Source organism: Mus caroli, unplaced genomic scaffold, assembly GCF_978045245.1.
Source record: "Mus caroli unplaced genomic scaffold, Mus_caroli_1 scaffold_52, whole genome shotgun sequence".
NCBI lineage: Eukaryota > Metazoa > Chordata > Mammalia > Rodentia > Muridae > Mus > Mus caroli.
Genome location: NW_028227307.1, coordinates 255,814 through 275,000, shown reverse-complemented (window position 1 = coordinate 275,000; position 19,187 = coordinate 255,814).

Here is a 19,187-nt window from a genome sequence, read left to right as displayed (position 1 = left end):
AAAATGGTTCCACTAGCTAAAAGCAGTGGCTGGCACTCTTCCTAGGGATCCCATTTGTAGAGTTCCTTTATATCTCCAAGGCCAACAGCAGATGGCTGAGTCCCTCCTGGGCTGTAACTCTCTGATCTATTCTCACCCACTATGCAGCTTTCTTTCATGAAGAGAACGCATGATAACACTGAACTCATCTCCTCTTTAGTCATCACAAATAGCCTAATTGTTTTCCCCTATGGCTCAGTTGATCATGATTCTGAGACATAATCGTACATGTTGTATTGACAAAAAGCATGACACTGATTTCTAGTATATAATAAAGCCTATTTTGCATGACTTCTTTTCAGGAGTCAGGAAATTCAAGAAGAAGACACTATCAGTAGATAAAGAAATTCTAGTGAGATGTTGAAATCACAGAAGGGATCCAATGGGCTAGAAAGACAGAAGAGGAAACCAAACTCCCTGTCATAATTAAATATTTTCTATGACAGCATTATTCATTGATTTTTATTTTTGGTCCTATCCCTCCTGACCCAGTCCAATTTTTCCTAATATATTAAAACCTGAGGATTAGTCTACAGAAAATTACATTTGGGGAAACATATTCAAACAACATATGAAGGTGAATATTTGAAAATATATAGTCATGTGGGGGCATTTTTCTTTCTACCTCATGTACACTTAAAATCTCTAGCTACTTCCTTCCCTATGAAAGCATGGCAGCCCACTGAGTGACATGTGTTTAGGGTGAATAATGTTATACAAAGATGTAAACACCTTGCCATATCCTGTCAACCATATCTAGCCCAAAATGCAATATCCACATGAGAGTAGAAACATAAAAATAAATTTTATAGTATCTTGAAGCTAAAATTCCCAATTTAATCAAACCATCATTTAGAATCTTCTACTTAATACCAATGTGCTTTAAGTGTACAAGTCACTGGACTTTGTTGTGACTCTTTTCACAGGTTTATACTGTCCTTTAACCATCTTCATCCTCCCCACTATTCTCCATTTCTACCTGCTCATCCCCCCTGCTGCTGCTCATACTCTTTCAAAATATCTCCTTTTATTTAATGTGCCTTATTAAAATTATAATTTGACAATTGTCATTTTGACATTGGCTTGTATCACCTAACATAATTCCCATTCCCATATATTCTTTCTTCAAACAAAACCCTTCACTAGTAAACTTAGATGAGAAATACCTCTGTCTCTCTCTCTGTCTCTCTGTCTCTCTGTCTCTGTCTCTCTGCCTCTATCTCACACTCTCTCTGTCTCTGTCTCTCTCTGTCTCTCTTTCTCTCTCTCTTTCTCTCTCTGTCTCTCTCTCTCTCTTTTTAAGAAATTCATCGTGTGGTTGACATCTATATTTCCTCCATAGCTTGTCTATTTCACACAGTATAACAATCAACATTGATAATATGGATGTTTAGTGGTCCTTCTTAGATTATTATTGGAACGAAAATCAAACTGGGAAGATAGTACCTCAGATGAAGACTGCCTCCATCACACAGACTAATGGCCACATCTGTAAGGAATGATCTTTTGTTGATGGCTGAGCTGGAAGAATCTAACTAATTAGTTATTGTCATCCAATATGAAGTGGATGTACAGTGTGGTGGGGACAGTGGAGGAGACTGAAAACGATTTTTTTTTTGAAGAACTGAAGATCTATGTGGCATGAAAAATAGAAGTGCCCTCTAATTTGTAAGTAAATTCCATACTTACCTGTGTCTAGTATTCTGTCAACCCATATTTCAAAAGTAAAATTACATTATCTATTTCATCCTGTTTTACTGCATTCAATCTATGAAATTCCTTGTAACCAGAAATGGTGGTAAATTTTAAAAAGCTTTAAAATGTGACTGTTAGATATCAGGTTGTTTTAAGTTTATCTCAAATTTGTAAGCAGGCCCAAGGACTACAATTTCCTTGCACTTTGCAAAGAATCCATAATTCATGATTGCCATTGGCTTCAATACAAGGTATTCAATCCTGTCAAATTCCAGCTTTCTTTGAATAAAAAATTGTCTTCTTCTAACTGTGGGTTTTGATAAAATGAATAGTGTGCTATCCAGTGTGTTGCCTCAAGAGTCTGGCAACATTTCTGATTCCAAGAACAGCTTAAAAATAACCAAGGGGAAGATTGTTACAGGGAAAATAACCACCAAGAATGCTGGTGTGTCAGACACTGAAGACTCTCACAGAAAGAAAATAAAAACACCCCCCAAAAAAACCCCGAATAAACAAACAAACAAACAAATACACAATAAAAATGATACAAGAGTGAATTTACTTGGGCAGAATGTGAATCAGGTAATCAGGCCATTTTTGTAGGGATTTATTTTGGATTTCTAGGAGGCCATATGAAAATGTAAATTCTAGATGCTCAATGTTTCTGAGTGTAACTCCAGACGGAACCAGCCTAATAGGGGTTCTATGATGTAAGCTGAGATAGGGTGATGTCACAGAGCACTGGTCAGAGTTTGCACATCTATTCCACTTGGAAACACTAGAATTCCTTGAAGCTGGGTTCAGTATCTTCACAGTGGTGTGTGAAAGCCAGGTCAGCTCCTGACCCATAAAGTTGTTCCAGAGGCTTTTTGTGCCTGGCCTGGTTCAGAAGACAGAATCTTGAAAACTAAGACATTTGTTTGGGGTATGTATATTTATAGAGTATCTTGGACTCTCATGGCTCCTTATGGCTATATGTTTTCCCTCCTACAGTGAGTAACTGTACATTCTAATTTCTCCCATGTTTGGGATCTAGGAGGGTGGATGGTTTAGGTTATTTGATCTCCTCAGTTTATTAACCTTGCTAACAATATCTCCTTCAGAATTCCACTAATATGCCAAAACTCCCTTTTGTCCTGAAAGACTCTAAGACTCCCAAAGGGAGACACTCACTCAAGCCTCGGGACAGCCGCGCACCCAAGAAGACACTGAGACCGAACTCAAGATGGTAGAGAGTAAGATTTTATAAAGCAACAGCAAGCAAATACATGAACCAGAGCTCTGGGGTCGAAACTCATACACCAAGTGATGTGCAGAGGAGAAATGACGACCGGCCCAAATTTTTCACAAGCTTTTATAGGAGAAAGGCAGGGTGGGGAAAGTACAAATGTGCGTCACTAAGGGGTTCTGCCAAAGGTTATTCCCAGGGACTTTCCAAGGGGCTTTTCGTAACCAAGGGGTCGTATCCTATATTTTGGCAATGTATTTGATTTATTGAAACACTCTGAGGTTGTTCTTATCTCAAAAAATCTTCTTGAGGCTGTTCCGGGAAACCCTTATTTCAAAAATGTTCCTGGAACAGTCCTCAGTTGGGAGGGGATCGAACTCTGAGGTGAAGAGTTCAAGAATGTATTCTGGGGTGAAGAGTTCAGGAGTGTTCCGGGAACTATCCCCAGATGGGAGGAGTAAGAGGACCTTGAGTTAAAGAGTTCATGGAGAGTTCAGTTTTTCCTCTTTCATTCCCCCCTTCTTCTAGTGAAAAGCTCTAATCCTAGAGTGGGGTTTCGGCCTCCTGGAGGACCCGATATTGTTGCCTTAGCACCATAACTTGCACTGCATTTATTCTTTCTCTAATAAAAGCTACTAACTTATTAAGTATGCAAGGGCCAAAAGTAAGCAAAAGCATAAGTGTAATTAAGGGTCCTGCTATGGTGGAGAGGAGGGTGGTGAGCCAAGGGGACTTATTAAACCAGCTTTCGAACCATCCTTGTTGGCTTTCTCTTTCTCTTTTACGCATATCTAGGCGTTCTCTAAGTTTGGCCATAGAGTCTTTGATTACTCCTGAATGATCAACATAAAAACAACATTCTTCTTTTAGGGCAGCACAAAGTCCTCCTTCTTTAAGGAATAATAAGTCTAATCCCCTCCTATTTTGCAGCACTACTTCAGACAGGGAAGTTAAAGATTCTTCTAATTTAGTTATAGACTGTTCTATAGTTCTAAGATCAATATCCATAGCTGTACATAATTCTTCATAGTATTGGGGGGTCTGAATTAAGGCAGCGGTCCCTGTACCTACTCCCGCTGCTACCCCCAATCCTAAAAGTACTGCCAGAGTTAAGGTAATGGGTTCTCTTTTCCAGCGGACCCGATGATCAAACTTGTCTAAAAAGGAGCTATCATCATGATACAGGAGTCTAGGAATAAGTTGAACTAAAATGCAAAAATCTTTAGAACTATTAAAAACAGATATAGATACACAAGGAGTGAGACCGGTATTGCAAGCCCATACTGTGTCTATGGGGGGCACCAGATACTGACCACTTTTGCTAGGCTGGATGTTCTGGGTCTGATTACAAAGGTGCCATTTATCCTGAGGCGCCTGGCCTAAACAGAGCCCACTTCCTGAAACTGCTGCCAGAGTCAGCTTTCTGTTTTCCCCTCAAAGGCATTGAGAATGATCTGAAGTAGTATTATAAGTCCTGATCTGAGCAATTCCTTCATAATAAGGGGGCCTAGAGGCATAGCATAACCAACATGATTGAGTCATATTAGGATTAGTCCTATTTAACACCAAAAAAGCTCCTTGGACTAGACTGACCAGACGGCTCTCTGTGTCTAGGGGCGATGGGGAAACTAAGGTCGTCCTCATGAGGGAAGTATTAGTCCCTAGGGAAGGTCTTGCTGTGTTGGGCTGTGGAGTTGGTGGAGCTGGTACAGCATACCTTTGGGGGAGTCGGTGCGACTGGGAGTTCCTGTTCCACAAGGACCTTATTGGGCCCTATGGGTGTTACCGCCAATTCTTTTACTGTCAGCCTGATTGTAAAAATGAACCCAGGGTCTCTCAGTCGAATGTATACTCGCCAACCCCACTTATTTCCTTTTAGCCAACTCAGACGAGCTTGTTTCCCTTTCTCGGTGAGTTTTATAAGTAGGGGGTTGCAGTATTTACCTTTGCATGGTCCTGAGGGACTGTTTTTAAAAGCGCACCTATTCTCTGGATATTTATAGGGGTTTCTTTCTCCTTCGTTTGCCTTGTCATAACCACTGCCCCGTTTTACCGTGATTAGGTCCCAGTCAGAGGAAGGCTTCCAATAAGCATCCCCTGTCGTTTCACATGTCCATTTACCACAAAAGTAATCTGATGCCCCTCCACATTCCTGTTTAAGCCTTCCGCTCCGACCCTGTCCAGGGCAAACATAAAAATGTGCAGCTCTAAGATTAGCTCGGTAGAACTGCCCCGAACATCCCAACGTGCTCCCTATCCCATTCAGAACACACCACTCTTCAGGGGGTGGGTTAACAAGATCAGTATGATCGGGGAGGTCCCAATTGGGAGATCCTGCTGCTAATCTACAGATGTCAGGTGTGAGATCAGGCCACCAAGTCCACAGGGGAAGGACTGCAGTGATTGCCCACACAATGTTTCCCTTTTCATTAAGCACTTCCCAAGACTGCTGAACTGGGGCATGAGGGTTGTGGTTCCCTAGGCTTAGGGTGGCGCCCGCGACACAAGCGAAGTTTAAGAGGATTGTCAGTAGTTGCCACTGTCCAGTTGTCTTCATGGTTGCCTCTACCCTGGCTAGGAGCCTTCTTGACATGGGAGGCGTGGATCCAGGCGGCGATTCCGTCTACTTTTACTGCCGTTGGAGTTGTTAACAGTACCAGATATGGTCCTTTCCACCGAGGCTCAAGAGTGCCAGTGTGATGTCGTCTGACGAGGACCGAATCTCCATCCTGGAACCCGTGGGGCACTGCCGTGGTTCCCGGTGCATAAGCTTCTTTGATCTGGTCCCAGATCTGTGTTCTGACAACTTCTAAAGCCTTTAAATGGGTAAACAGAGCAGAGGGTGAGGAAGAGTCAACACAGGGATCCAATATCCCGCCAGACTCAGTCAAGGGGGGCGGTCCCCCATGCAGGATTTCATAAGGGGTGAGACTGAAACGTCCAGGTGTGTTTCGGACTCTAAGGAGCGCAAAGGGAAGGAGGGTCACCCAGTCTTTACCGCCGGTCTCAATAGCTAATTTAGTTAGGGTCTCTTTTAGAGTCCTATTCATTCTTTCTACCTGTTCTGAGCTTTGGGGTCTATAAGCACCGTGTAATTTCCAATCAGTCCCCAATTGTGTGGCCAATCCCTGACTTACCTGGGCAACAAATGCGGGCCCGTTGTCTGAGCCAATTACCTTAGGGATCCCAAACCGGGGTAGGATATCTTCAAGGATCTTCTTGGTTACTACCTGAGCAGTTTCAGACTTAGTGGGAAAGGCCTCTACCCACCCTGAAAAAGTGTCTATAAATACCAGCAGGTACTTGTTACCATACATTCCTGGTTTAATTTCAGTGAAATCCACTTCCCAGTAAACTCCAGGGCGATCCCCTCGTTGTCTCTTTCCTTGTTCTTTATAAGGTCGGGCAGCGTTAGTGAGCGCACAAGCCCGACAGGACTCCACTACCTGTTGTACCACCGTATTCAATTCTTGGATCTGATATCTGGAATTTTTAATAAGTTTCAAGAGTTTGTCAACCCCTAGATGGGTGAATTGATGCAGTTTCTGGACAAACTCTCTTCCCTCTTTGGCAGGTAGCTTGATATGCTCTTGGGAAAAATAGGGGAGCCGGTCCGCAGTCCAGATGAGCTCCCTGATATCATATTCTTCTTTTTGGTCCTGGCATGCTACTTGATGAGGTTCTGGCGTGGGCTCGCCTCCCTCCACCAAGACTGCTGTTTCTAGAGCAGCTTGCTTTTGGCAAAATATACAATTAGAATGAGTCACTGGTGAGGGTCCTGACGAGGGCCCACTCTTTCCTGTCAAAGCCATCACCCCCTGGGCTGCCTGCTTTGCTGCTACATCAGCCATCTGATTTCCTTGGGCCACAGGATCCTGACCTTTTTGGTGGCCCGGACAATGGATAATAGCCACTTTCTTTGGCATATGTATAGCCTCTAAGAGGGCTAGAATTTCTTCTTTGTTCTTAATGTCTTTCCCTGCCGAGGTAAGTAGCCCCCTCTGTTGGTAGATGGCCCCATGGATATGGGCTGTAGCGAAAGCATAACGGCTGTCAGTGTAAATGTTAATCGCCTTACCTTCAGCCAACTGCAGGGCTTGGGTTAGTGCCATAAGTTCAGCCTTCTGAGCCGAAGTTCCTTCTGGAAGACCACTCGCCCAAATTACCTGTTTTCCATCTACTACCGCCGCTCCTGCTCTCCTTTTTCCCTCCACCACAAAGCTGCTGCCATCTGTGTACCAGGCAGGCACACCCGGCCAAGGCTGATCAGTTAGATCTCTCCTCGTTCCAGTTTCCTCAGCCAGGACATCAGCACATTGATGTACAGGAGTGGAGTCGTCCGCCAAGGGGAGGAGGGTAGCAGGATTGAGGATGGCAGGTGGAGCAAAAGTTACTCGGTCATTTAGCAACAAACTCTGGTAGTGGGTCATCCGGGCATTAGTCATCCACCGGTCAGGGGGCTGACGTACAATACTCTCCAGAGCATGGGGGGCGATTACAGTCACATGCTGACCCAGAGTAAGCTTGTCAGCGTCTTTAACAAGCAGGGCTACTGCAGCAATGGCTTTCAGGCAGGAGGGCCAGCCGCTGGCAACTGGGTCGAGCTTTTTAGATAGGTAGGCCACTGGCCGCTTCCAGGGCCCCAGAGTCTGAGTCAAGACCCCACGGGCTATTCCAGCCCGCTCATCAACTTATAGGGTAAAAGGCTTAGTCAAATCTGGCAAGGCCAGGGCGGGGGCTGCAAGCAAGGCTGCCTTTATGCTGTCAAAGGCTTTTTGGTGTTCCTCAGTCCAGGTGAATGGGACTTTTTCCTTAGTAAGTGGATATAAAGGGGCCGCCAATGGTTGCGCACCCTGGTATCCAGAGTCTGCAAAAGCCCGCCGTCCCCAGAAACTCACGTACTTGGCGCGGGGTGGTGGGGGTTGGGATCAGCATTACAGTCTGTTTTCTGGCCTCGGTGAGCCACTGCTTTCCTTCCCGGAGGGTGTACCCTAAGTAGGTCACCTCGGTGCGACATAGCTGGGCTTTCTTAGCCGATACCCGGTACCCCAACTCACCCAGTTCATTCAGGAGCCTCTTGGTTCCTTCAAGGCACAGTTCCTGAGTTGAGGCTGCGACCAGCAAGTCATCTACATACTGTAAGAGAGAAATCTGAGGGTTCTGTGCCCTAAAAGGCGCAAGGTCACGGTGGAGTGCTTCATCAAAAAGAGTAGGAGAGTTCTTGAATCCTTGGGGCAATCTTGTCCAGGTTAGCTGGCCCGTATATCCTCCTTCTGGGTCCCTCCACTCAAAAGCGAACAGTGGCTGGCTATTAGGGTGCAATCGAAGGCAGAAAAAAGCATCTTTTAAGTCTAAAACAGTGTACCAAGTCCACTCTGGCGGGAGGGAACTTAGTAGGTTGTAAGGATTTGGAACAGTAGGGTGAATGTCCTGCACCCTCTTGTTAACTTCTCTTAAATCTTGCACTGGTCGATAATCATTAGTCCCAGGCTTCCGTACTGGCAGTAGAGGAGTGTTCCAAGGGGATTGGCAAGGCACTAGAATTCCTTGCTCTATCAGTCTCTGAATATGTGGCCGGATGCCTTCTTTAGCTTCCTTACTCATAGGGTACTGTCTGACCGAGACTGGGGAGGCATCGGCTTTTAATTCTACCACGACCGGAGGCACTTGTTTAGCTAATCCCATCCCTGCCTGCTCAGCCCATACTCCAGAAAAAACGGATAGCCATTCAGGGTCTGGCAATTGTTTGGGACCCTGCTCATGGAGGCGATACTCTTCCTCTAAATTTAAAACCAAACATGCTATAGGGGTCTCTCCCCAGGTGATTTCTGGTCCCTTTGAGGTGAACTGGACTTGAGCTTTAAGTTTGGTCAACAAGTCTCGTCCCAGAAGGGGCGCAGGGCATTCAGGTATCACAAGAAAAGAGTGAGTTACTTGATTTTTTCCTACTTCCAAAACTCTCTTAGTAGTCCAAGGGTAAAATTTACTGCCAGTAGCTCCTATTACCATAGTGTTTTTACTTCCTAATTGTCCTAACGGTTTAGTCAAAACTGAATGTTCTGCTCCTGTGTCTATTAAAAAATTAACAGGAGTCCCCTCCACAGAAAGTGTTACCCTAGTCTCAGGGAGGGGATCTGAGCCCCGACTTCCCTAGTCTTCCTTCATAGCCAAAACCTTGGGTTCTTTTGGCTTCCTTTTGGGGCAATTTCTGGACAATGTCCTTTTTCTTTACAGTATGCACACTGGTCTCTTTCAAGTGGAGGTTTCTGTTCTCCTGGAGGTCTTCTCGCCCTGTTGCCCAGGTACCCTGACTGTTCTTTTTCTGCCCTTTTTGCACCTACTATATGGCCGAAATCTTAGTTAAGTTTCTCTCTTTGCGGCGATCACGCCGATTTTCTCTCGCTTCGAGCTCTTTCTTTTCTCTCTCTTGTTTTTCTTCCTCCGTCTCCCTCTTATGATACACTCTCTCAGCTTCTCTCACTAAATCCTGTAAGGTATAATCTTGGAGCCCCTCTAGTCTCTGTAACCTTTTCTTGATATCAGAGGCAGACTGACCAATGAAAGCCATAGCCACGGCTGCTTTTTGACCCTCTGAAGAGGGATCAAACGGTGTATATCTCCTGTAAGCCTCCATTAGTCGTTCTAAGAAAACAGAGGGTGGCTCCACTGGACCCTGAAGGATCTCTCTTACCTTGGCCAAATTAGTAGGTCGCCGTGCGGCCCCTTTGAGCCCCGCCACTAGAGTCCGGCGGTAGACCGTGAGACGCTCCCTACCTTCCGCAGTGTTGTAGTCCCATTTAGGACGAGTCAAGGGGAAGGTTTCATTTATGAGATTGGGGAGATTAGTGGGAGTCCCATCTTGTCCCAGGACATTCTTTCTGGCTTCCAGCAGGATCCTTTCTCTCTCCTCCGTGGTGAAGAGGACCTGCAAAAGTTGCTGGCAATCATCCCAAGTGGGTTGATGGGAGAACATAAGGGACTCAAGGAGCCCAATAAGCCCAGAGGGGTTTTCTGAGAAAGGAGAGTGGTTAGTTTTCCAATTATATAAATCAGAAGAGGAAAAAGGCCAGTACTGCAAGGGAATGAGATCATTAGGTCCTGGCACTGGCCCTCCCACATGTGCTCTAAGTGGCAAGGCAACTGTTGAATCCGGCCCCCCTTCCTCCCCAGGGCTTCGGCCTCGACGGCTCCTAGTTCCCCCCGCCAGTCCCTGTGCCCCTCTCGCTATTGGTCCCTGTGGCGGGGCGGCCGCTGGCGGCTGCTGGGGCAGGGGGTAAGGAGGAGGTTGGGAGTCCATCCAGAGGAGGTCGTCAATCTCTGGATAAATCTTGGGGGGTGCTGAGGGACTGGATTTTTCGGCTGCATCGGACTGGACAACCGCAACCGTCAGTTTCGAAGAATTTGAAATCCAAGGCTTGACCCACGGAGGTGGGAACTGAACAAGATTCTGCCAAGTCACAATGTAGGGGGTCTGATCAGGGTGACCTCCTTCTTCCTGGAAAACAATTTTCCTGACGGCGGCGATTAGTGACAAGTCAAAAGCACCCTCTGGTGGCCAGCCCACTCCAAATGTCGGCCACTCGGAGGTGCAGAAGGTCTGCCAAGGACCCTTTCTAACCTCCACCGACTGGTTGTGAGCCCTGACCCTCACCTCTCTCCAATGCTCCAGGGTTAGAGACAGGGGAGAGGAGGCAGATTGTCCCATTTCTAGAATAATAGCAGACACAACGAGAGCAGACACAAGACTGAGACAAAAAAGAAACCAAAAACGGCGTCGCCCACAGACAACTTACAGAATCAGATGGCCTCTCCAAGGCCGGCCGATTTAGACCTTCCACCAAAGTGATGGTCTCTTGGCCTTCTGAGGGGTCCACCAGGCGTCCTTGGTCCTCCCCTTGTCTTCCTGGGGCGTCCCCCAGGGCGATCGGACGGTGGACACCGGACACGTCTATCCCTATCCACCCCATGCTCTCTCTCCCAGAGCACGGTCTCAAGTGCTTGTACTAAGCACAGATCGTCACGCAAAACCGAAACTGCGATCTCACCAGATACAGAACGGCCTACCTGGCCTCTAGATTGAGACCTACCTGGTCTCCAGAAACAGAACACAGACACCAGAACAAGACAGAGCAGAAATTCTTACCTCTGAGTGAGTCCAGGACTTCTGGGTGGTCGCGCTGATTCCCGGCCAATGCACCAAATGAAAGACTCTAAGACTCCCAAAGGGAGACACTCACTCAAGCCTCGGGACAGCCGCGCACCCAAGAAGACACTGAGACCGAACTCAAGATGGTAGAGAATAAGATTTTATAAAGCAACAGCAAGCAAATACATGAACCAGAGCTCTGGGGTCGAAACTCATACACCAAGTGAGGTGCAGAGGAGAATCGACGACCGGCCCAAATTTTTCACAAGCTTTTATAGGAGAAAGGCAAAGTGGAGAAAGTACAAATGTGCGTCACTAAGGGGTTCTGCCAAAGGTTATTCCCAGGGACTTTCCAAGAGGCTTTTCGTAACCAAGGGGTCGTGTCCTATATTTTGGCAATGTATTTGATTTATTGAAACACTCTGAGGTTGTTCTTATCTCAAAAAATGTTCTTGAGGCTGTTCCAGGAAACCCTTATTTCAAAAATATTCCTGGAACAGTCCTCAGTTGGGAGGGGATCGAACTCTGAGGTGAAGAGTTCAAGAATGTATTCTGGGGTGAAGAGTTCAGGAGTGTTCCGGGAACTATCCCCAGATGGGAGGGGTAAGAGGACCTTGAGTTAAAGAGTTCATGGAGAGTTCAGTTTTTCCTCTTTCAGTCCACGTGCATTTTAGAAGATATTACTTCTAAATGGCTGATATGGCATGGACTTGTTGAGATCTTGTTGAAGTCAGAGAAGCAATGGCTTCAATAATATGCCTGGGACTGGGTCTGGAGACACAATATAGAAGGCCAGTTGTGTGTTCTGTCCCTAGGTAGATATTTGTGAAAGTAGCCACCTAGCTCAGAACATGCAAATACAAGAGAGGTATGGTGACAACTCTGGCTCATTTTTTAATTCTATTCTGCTTGATCCTTGAGGGCAACAGACATACCAAATTCCACACTGGCCTACCCATTTAAGGAAAGTTTCCTCAGCAGAGGAAAATTAGCTCAGGGCTGAAGAAATTTTTATCTGAGTATGTTATTCTGAGCTCTTGAGAATTACTTGTTAATTTCCCTATGTTCATTTCCTGGAATCTCTTGTTCGTTGGTTTATTTGTTTGTGTAGCTATGGCTGTGTGTAGCTATGGCTGTCAGACCAGGCTAGCCTTGATGTCACAAAGGTCAGCCTCCCACTGCCCCTTGAAATCTGGGATTAAAGACTTAGGTCACGACCATCTCCTATTAAATTCTCTTTTCATTCGTTTGTTTTCTTTGTTCGTTTTTTGTTATTTTGTTCTTTGTTTTGTTTGTTTGTTTGTTTTGTTGTTTTTGTTCTTTTTGAAACAGGAATACTCTGTATATCACTGGCTGCCCTGGATCTAACTTTGTAGACCAGGTTGGCCTCTAACTCAGAAAAATGCCAGACCCTGCCTCCTGAGTGCTGGGAATAAATGCATGCACCATAATGGCTTATGAACTTATTTTGATAAAATTGACTTTAGAAGCACCCACCTGACTAGCATAGCCTTCTTCACCTACCCAGAAGTTCTCTTAAAGAAGAGCATTGGTCCAGCATTCTCTTGCATCCCACACCCATTGCCCTTTAAGATCTCATATTTATGACAGAGGCAACAGCATTGTTTCTGGTTTAAACAGGCAAGATCTTCAAACCCAGACAATGACCAAGTATGATGATTGAACAAAGAATGATAGTCACAAGACAGTGGACCAGGGTTGCTGTGGCCTACAGGAGGAGGATGCCTTCATCCCAGGCCCTGAGAATAATTGTCGGCTGCAGAATTTCTCACAGTTGGAAGGAAGGTAATGAACCTGTCAGTCATTGGAAGGCCATAGTTCTAGATCAACTGCCAACAAACCCTTCTCTTTATTTGCTGAAGTATGACGGTATTGACAGCGTCTATGGACAGGAGCTCTACAGTGATGAGAGGATTTTAAATCTTAAGGTCTTGCCTCACAATGTAGTATTTCCTCAGATAAGGGATGCCCACCTCGCCAGAAGCCTGGTTGGCAGAGCGGTGCAACACAAATTTGAGGGAAAGCATGGCTCTGAGGAAAACTGGAATGGGATGGTGCTATCCCAGGTGCCAGTCATGAAGGACTGGTTTTACATTAGCTAAAAGAATTATCCGGTCCTCTACATTTATCAGCTCCTGGATGACTACGATGAAGGTAACCTTGACATCATTCCAGAGACTCCTCATGCTGAGGTGACATCACATGATAACAGTGACTTCTTAATAGGAAACTGGGTGTAATATACCAGAGAGGATGGTTCCAAAAATCTTGGAAAGGTTGTTTACCAAATTCTTGCCAATCCTTTTGTGTACTTTATCAAGTTTCATGGTGATCTCCAGATCTATGTCTATAATCTGGTGTCAAAGACTCCTTAAGGTGAAAAAAATTACAAAAGTACAGGCCCATAAACTTGTAGAATAGGAAAAAAAAAATGTTTGTTTTCCTGTGTTGTCTACCTAAGGGTTTTTGACAAACCCAGTATGATTGTCAATAAAATTTGTTTTGCTCTAAAATTTAAAACGTGTGATATGACATGCTGTGAGTGAAGACTTTGGTGGAAGAGATGGGCTATGGTGGAAGAACAGTACATACATCTGATATCACACATGGTAAAATTAATAGGACTTAGTATCTCTGCTCTGTATGGAGGACTGGAATTGGAGATTGGATGTGGTGGAGCAGGGATCACAGCAAAAGAAGGATGTTTATTATGTAGGGGAGAAGGATATAACATCATTAGAATCTTTGGTATGATGTCTGAGGAAGAAACAAAGTTGGTGAAAGAGTGACATATAAAAGGAATTTGGCCTTGGAACATAAGTAGTAACCCATAAAAATGACCCAAACAGATTCAGCAATTAGAGAGTATGAGGTTTCATTTGAATAATGAAGTCTAGTGAAACTTGTCTCTCTTTTTAATATTTTTATCTTTTCTTATATGTGTGAGGGTAGGACATGTACTTGTGAGTGCAGGTGACCACAGAGATATGAGTTGTTGGGTCCCCTGGAGCTGCCATTAATGGTGATTGTGAGCCTTGGATATGAATTCAAGAAACCAAATCTAGTCTTCTGGATTTAGAGTCATCTCTCTAATCCCATAAAGATATCTATTTTAAGAAATACATTATTTACATGCAGAAAAGTAACCACGGTGAAGGTAAGAAAGATCAAATTCATAGTGACCTTTAAAAAGAACAATGGACACACAAAGGGGTAGAGGACACTGAGGGATAAATAAATTCAAAGAAGGAATTCTCACAAAATGAAGCAGGAGACTCAGGAAGAATAGAAAGTTCATTTACATAGTCAAACTTGTGCCATATCCACATTGGCTTCTTTTGTTTCTTAACAAATAGCCAGCCAGTCATTACAGAAGGATGTGGTGTGTGTGTGTGTGTGTGTGTTTCTTAGAGTACATTTTACCAGAATAAATAGTGAATCCAAATCTAAGAGTATATATATGAGTCTCCCTAAAACATCATAAACACCATGATGTTTTTTTATGATCAGTTCAAATAAGTAATTCAGAAAATAAAATGAGTATGCTGTTAGGTAATTTCAGGTGTTGAATAGATCCTGTGTTCCTTCCCTGAGCACTCTTTGCCTCTGATGAATCCTGTGATCTTTTGGATATCTGTGATGAATGCCCCAGATGACCATCAAAATCTCCCACACTGGTCTGTTCCACCTGGCTCTCCACCAAATTTATGACTATCTACATATCTGTGTGCTACTTCAACCTGAATATGCCCTTGAAATTCCAGTCTTTTACTTGTCTGTGACCTCCTTCTCAGAAAACATAGAAGGTGTATCGAATGCATTTGTGCTGACATCTTTCCTATGCTGTTTGTCATGGGTTTCAAATGCTTTGAGGTTGCCCACTTGGTAGGTCAGTTCTCCTGAGGAGCCCCTGAGCTTCATGGGCGTCTGCCTAGGCCAAATCTGCACTCTAAGAGTGTCTCTTTGAGGGAGGCTTATCATGTACTCATTCATTGCTGTTTTTTCTCTCTTGAATAAGTTTGTATGCTGCATGACTTGAAAATAATCTCTATTGTTGATTAATTTTGATATCTGAGAGCATTTCTGTACTAACTGGTTGTCTAAGTTAGGGTTTCATTCATTTGAAAAGCCACCATGACCAAGGCCTTTCATAAGGGACAACATTTCATGAGGGCTTTTCAACATTTCATTACATGTTCAGAGGTTCAATCCACCATCATCAAGGCAGGAAACAGGGTTGTGTCTTGTCAGGCATGGTTGTGGAGTGGAATCTGAGAGTTATGCATCTTGATCCAATTGCAGACAGGAGAAAAGATTTGTTTTGCATGTAGCGAGGAGGAGAGTCTCTTCCACACTGGACAGAGCTTTAAAGACCCAGAATGATATGCTTGCTCCATCAAGGACACACCTACTCCATCAAATCCACAACTCCTCATAGGCTAAATACATTCAGACTGCCACACTGGTTTCATAGCAACTTGACAAGATCTAAATTCTTTAAAGAGGAGGAGCCTCAGTTGAGAAAATGCCTCCATATGATCTAACTCCCAAGCATTTACTTAATTGGTGGGAGACTGCCAGTCCATTGTGCATGGTGAAATCCTTGTATTGGTAGTCCTGTGCTCTTTACGAAAGCATGATTTGAGGAGCAAGTCAATAAGCATCACCACTCCATAGCCTATGCATGAGCTCCTGGCTCCATGATCCTGTGTTCTTTCAGGTTCTGTCCCAACTTCTTTGGTGATAAACAGCAATGTGGAAGTATAAACTGAATAAAACCTTTTCTATGTAGATTCCTCTATGGACCTGGTGTATCCTTACAACAATAGAAACAGTAAGTGGGACAAATTCTTACAGAAGCAAAATGTCTAATAGTATCACTGTCACTTATCCTATAACCACACACAATAATGTACACACGTTTCATTTTAATTTAAAGGTAAAATGTACTCATGTACCTATATGACAGGTAATTGTTCTAGTTTGCTTCTTTCTCACCATAAAGAATACTACAATCAAAAATAACTTGGGAATAAAAGGGTTAGTTGCTTACAGGTTACAGATTATCTCCTAGGAAGCCAAAAATAGGAACTTGAAGTGATAACAGGAAACACTGTTTATTTGCTTGACCATGTCTTAGTCACTGTTCTATTGCAGTGAATTGACACCATGGTTAAGGCTATTATTAGAAAATAAAGCATTTATTTGGACGATGGGATACAGCGTCAGAACTTTGGTCAATCATCATGACAGTGAGCACAGAACTGAAGCAATAGAGAACTATTGATTCTTAGGCAGCCTGAGAGAAAGAGAGAGAGAGAGAGAGAGAGAGAGAGAGAGAGAGAGAGAGAGAGAAAGAGAGAGAGAGAGAGAGACAGACAGACAGAGAGACAGACAGAGAGACAGAGAGACAGAGAGACAGAGAGACAGAGAGAGACAGAGAGAGACAGAGACAGAGACAGACAGAAACAGAGACAGAGAGTGGCAGAGAGAGACAGAGAGACAGAGAGATTGAGAGACAGAGAGATTGAGAGACAGAGAAAGAGACAGAGAGAAAGACAGAGATAGACAGAGAGACAGAGAGACAGAGAAAGAGACACAGAGAGACTCAGAGAGACAGAGAGACAGAAAGACAGAGACAGAGAATTAGACAGAGAGACAGAGACAGATACAGAGACAGGGACAGAGAGATTCTGCCATTATATGGGTTCTTTAAATACAAAAGACCTCTGAATTTCCAAAAGAGCCATTTTCACAATCTTAATCTGCTAATCTAAGAAGAAACAAACGGAAGCAGTAAAAAAATTCCACCAGAGAGAAACTAAACCTGATAAACAGCTTTTATCATAAATGGGTGTTGGATTTTGTCAAATGTTTTCTCAGCATCTAATGAGATGATCATGTGGTTTAGGTATGTTTTTTAAAAAGCCTTAAACAACCTAAACTAATAATAAAAAATCTGTAGAACCCTAAAAAGACACGAAAAAACCTTAAGTCTAAAAAAACCAGAAATGTTGATGTGAATAATTCCAGTACTTTGGGAGGTAGAGGTACAACCCCTAAAAATTGCCCTAAAATTCAACAAAACCTCAAGAACCCTAAAAAGACCCCAAAAATTATAAAACCATTTTGTGAAACAAAGTGCTATAGTATTTGAAGACTCATAAAGTGATGATCGATGTCATAAAATGTACCCCTTTGACCCAATGGGCTCTCATAAAAATAAAATAAAAAAAATAAATAAAAATCCCTTCTGTTCAGGAACTCATGGGATATTTTTTATTTAAATATGACATTCAGGTGCAGGGGGAGTCCCAGGGCCCTGAAGTCACTGACGAAGCCTCTGATGGAGGCCAGAGAGGCGAGGTCCAGGGGCAAGAAGTTAGCTGCAGGGGGCGGGGCCAGGGGGTCAAGGCTTTTCAGTCACTCAGGCCCAGGGCAGGAAGTGCATGTCATGGGAGGGGCCTGTGACGTCAGCCTCCTTCAGTCTTTCTCCAATTCAGCCAATGATGCTGTCCACTAGTTCTTATATCCTGACTATTCTATTATTTTGTTGAATTTATACATCTGATCTAAGAGCTTTCTAGTAGGTCTCTAGGGGTTTTTCATGTCAGGTTATGCTATTTATTACTAAAATTATGTGACTTCAAATTTCTCTATTTGAATCACTTTTATTATATTTTTTGCCTTGCTCTCTAGGCAAGATTCATAATAAATTCCTTTTAAAAAAAACTATAATTCTATTCAACATAGGTGTTTCTCAGCCATTCGGTGTTCCTCAGGTGATAATTCTTTGTTTAGCTCTGAGCCCCATTTTTTAATGAGGTCCTTTGATTTTCTGGAGTCCACCCTCTTGAGTTCTTTATATATATTGGATATTAGTCCCCTATCTGATTTAAGATAGGTAAAGATCCTTTCCCAATCTGTTGGTGACCTTTATGTCTTATTGACGGTGTCTTTTGCCTTGCAGAAGCTTTTCAGTTTCATGAGGTCCCATTTGTCAATCCTCGATCTTACAGCACATGCCATTGCTGTTCTATTCACTTTATTAAATACTATTGGAAAGAGTACATGACCTTGTTTCTTGATTTTAGGTGTTTGAGTTTTTAGAGACTGGGTTTCTCTGGCTGATCAAGTACTCCCTCTGTAGACCAAGCTGGTCTTGAACTCAAAAATCCTTCTAACTGTTTCTCCCAGTTGCTGGGATTTAAGTCATGGGCCACCACTGCTACAAACACACACACACACACACACACACACACACTATATATATATATATATATATATATATGAATTAAATAATCAGTTCATAGATGTACTGTGCAAAAAGGTAAAACTGTGTTCTAGAAATTTCAGACTTGTCAGGAATAGTCTAATTGTAAAAGGAATAATACATTACATGTATAGTATAATCTTACTGTTCTTAACAGCAGTTCTGGAAGATGAGTAGCATTACTTGTATGTGAGTCCAAACATCCTAATAATCATATTACATTCAACAACACTTTGACAAAGGAGACTCCAGAACTTCTGCTAAAATGGGACTTGCACAATTGTAAAGTGCCCTGTTCAGATATGGTAGATCCTATGCCCATCTGCACGGATGGGGAAGGTCTTAATGTGTCTTGTGTACCTGTGCAAGACTTGACTGTGGCTTCAGAACTAGGGGAAGGGCCTAGAGATACCTCTGTAGATGTGGCCTCTCCTAGAGCATCATGGACATATTTGAGAGATCTAAGAGACTCTTGGTCAGGTAGGGAGATTTCTAGCCCTACTTGTGTACTCATGGAAGTTCCAAGAAAACTTTCTTCAGCTGGAGAAGAGGATAACAAGTTCTGTCTAGAAGTATCAGGTGTCTTAGCCAACTTGATGGTCAAAACAGGTTCCACGGGGCCTTTTGAAGATGAAGTAGAACCCAGAGCTTTCTGGGCATTTGGAAGATATTCTGGAGACATGTGTTGGCATGGAGAAGGACGAACGGCCCTTTGTCCATGTGGATAAGAGTCTATAGCATCTTGTGTATTTGGGGAAGATGGCTGATCCTCTTGAGGAGATAGG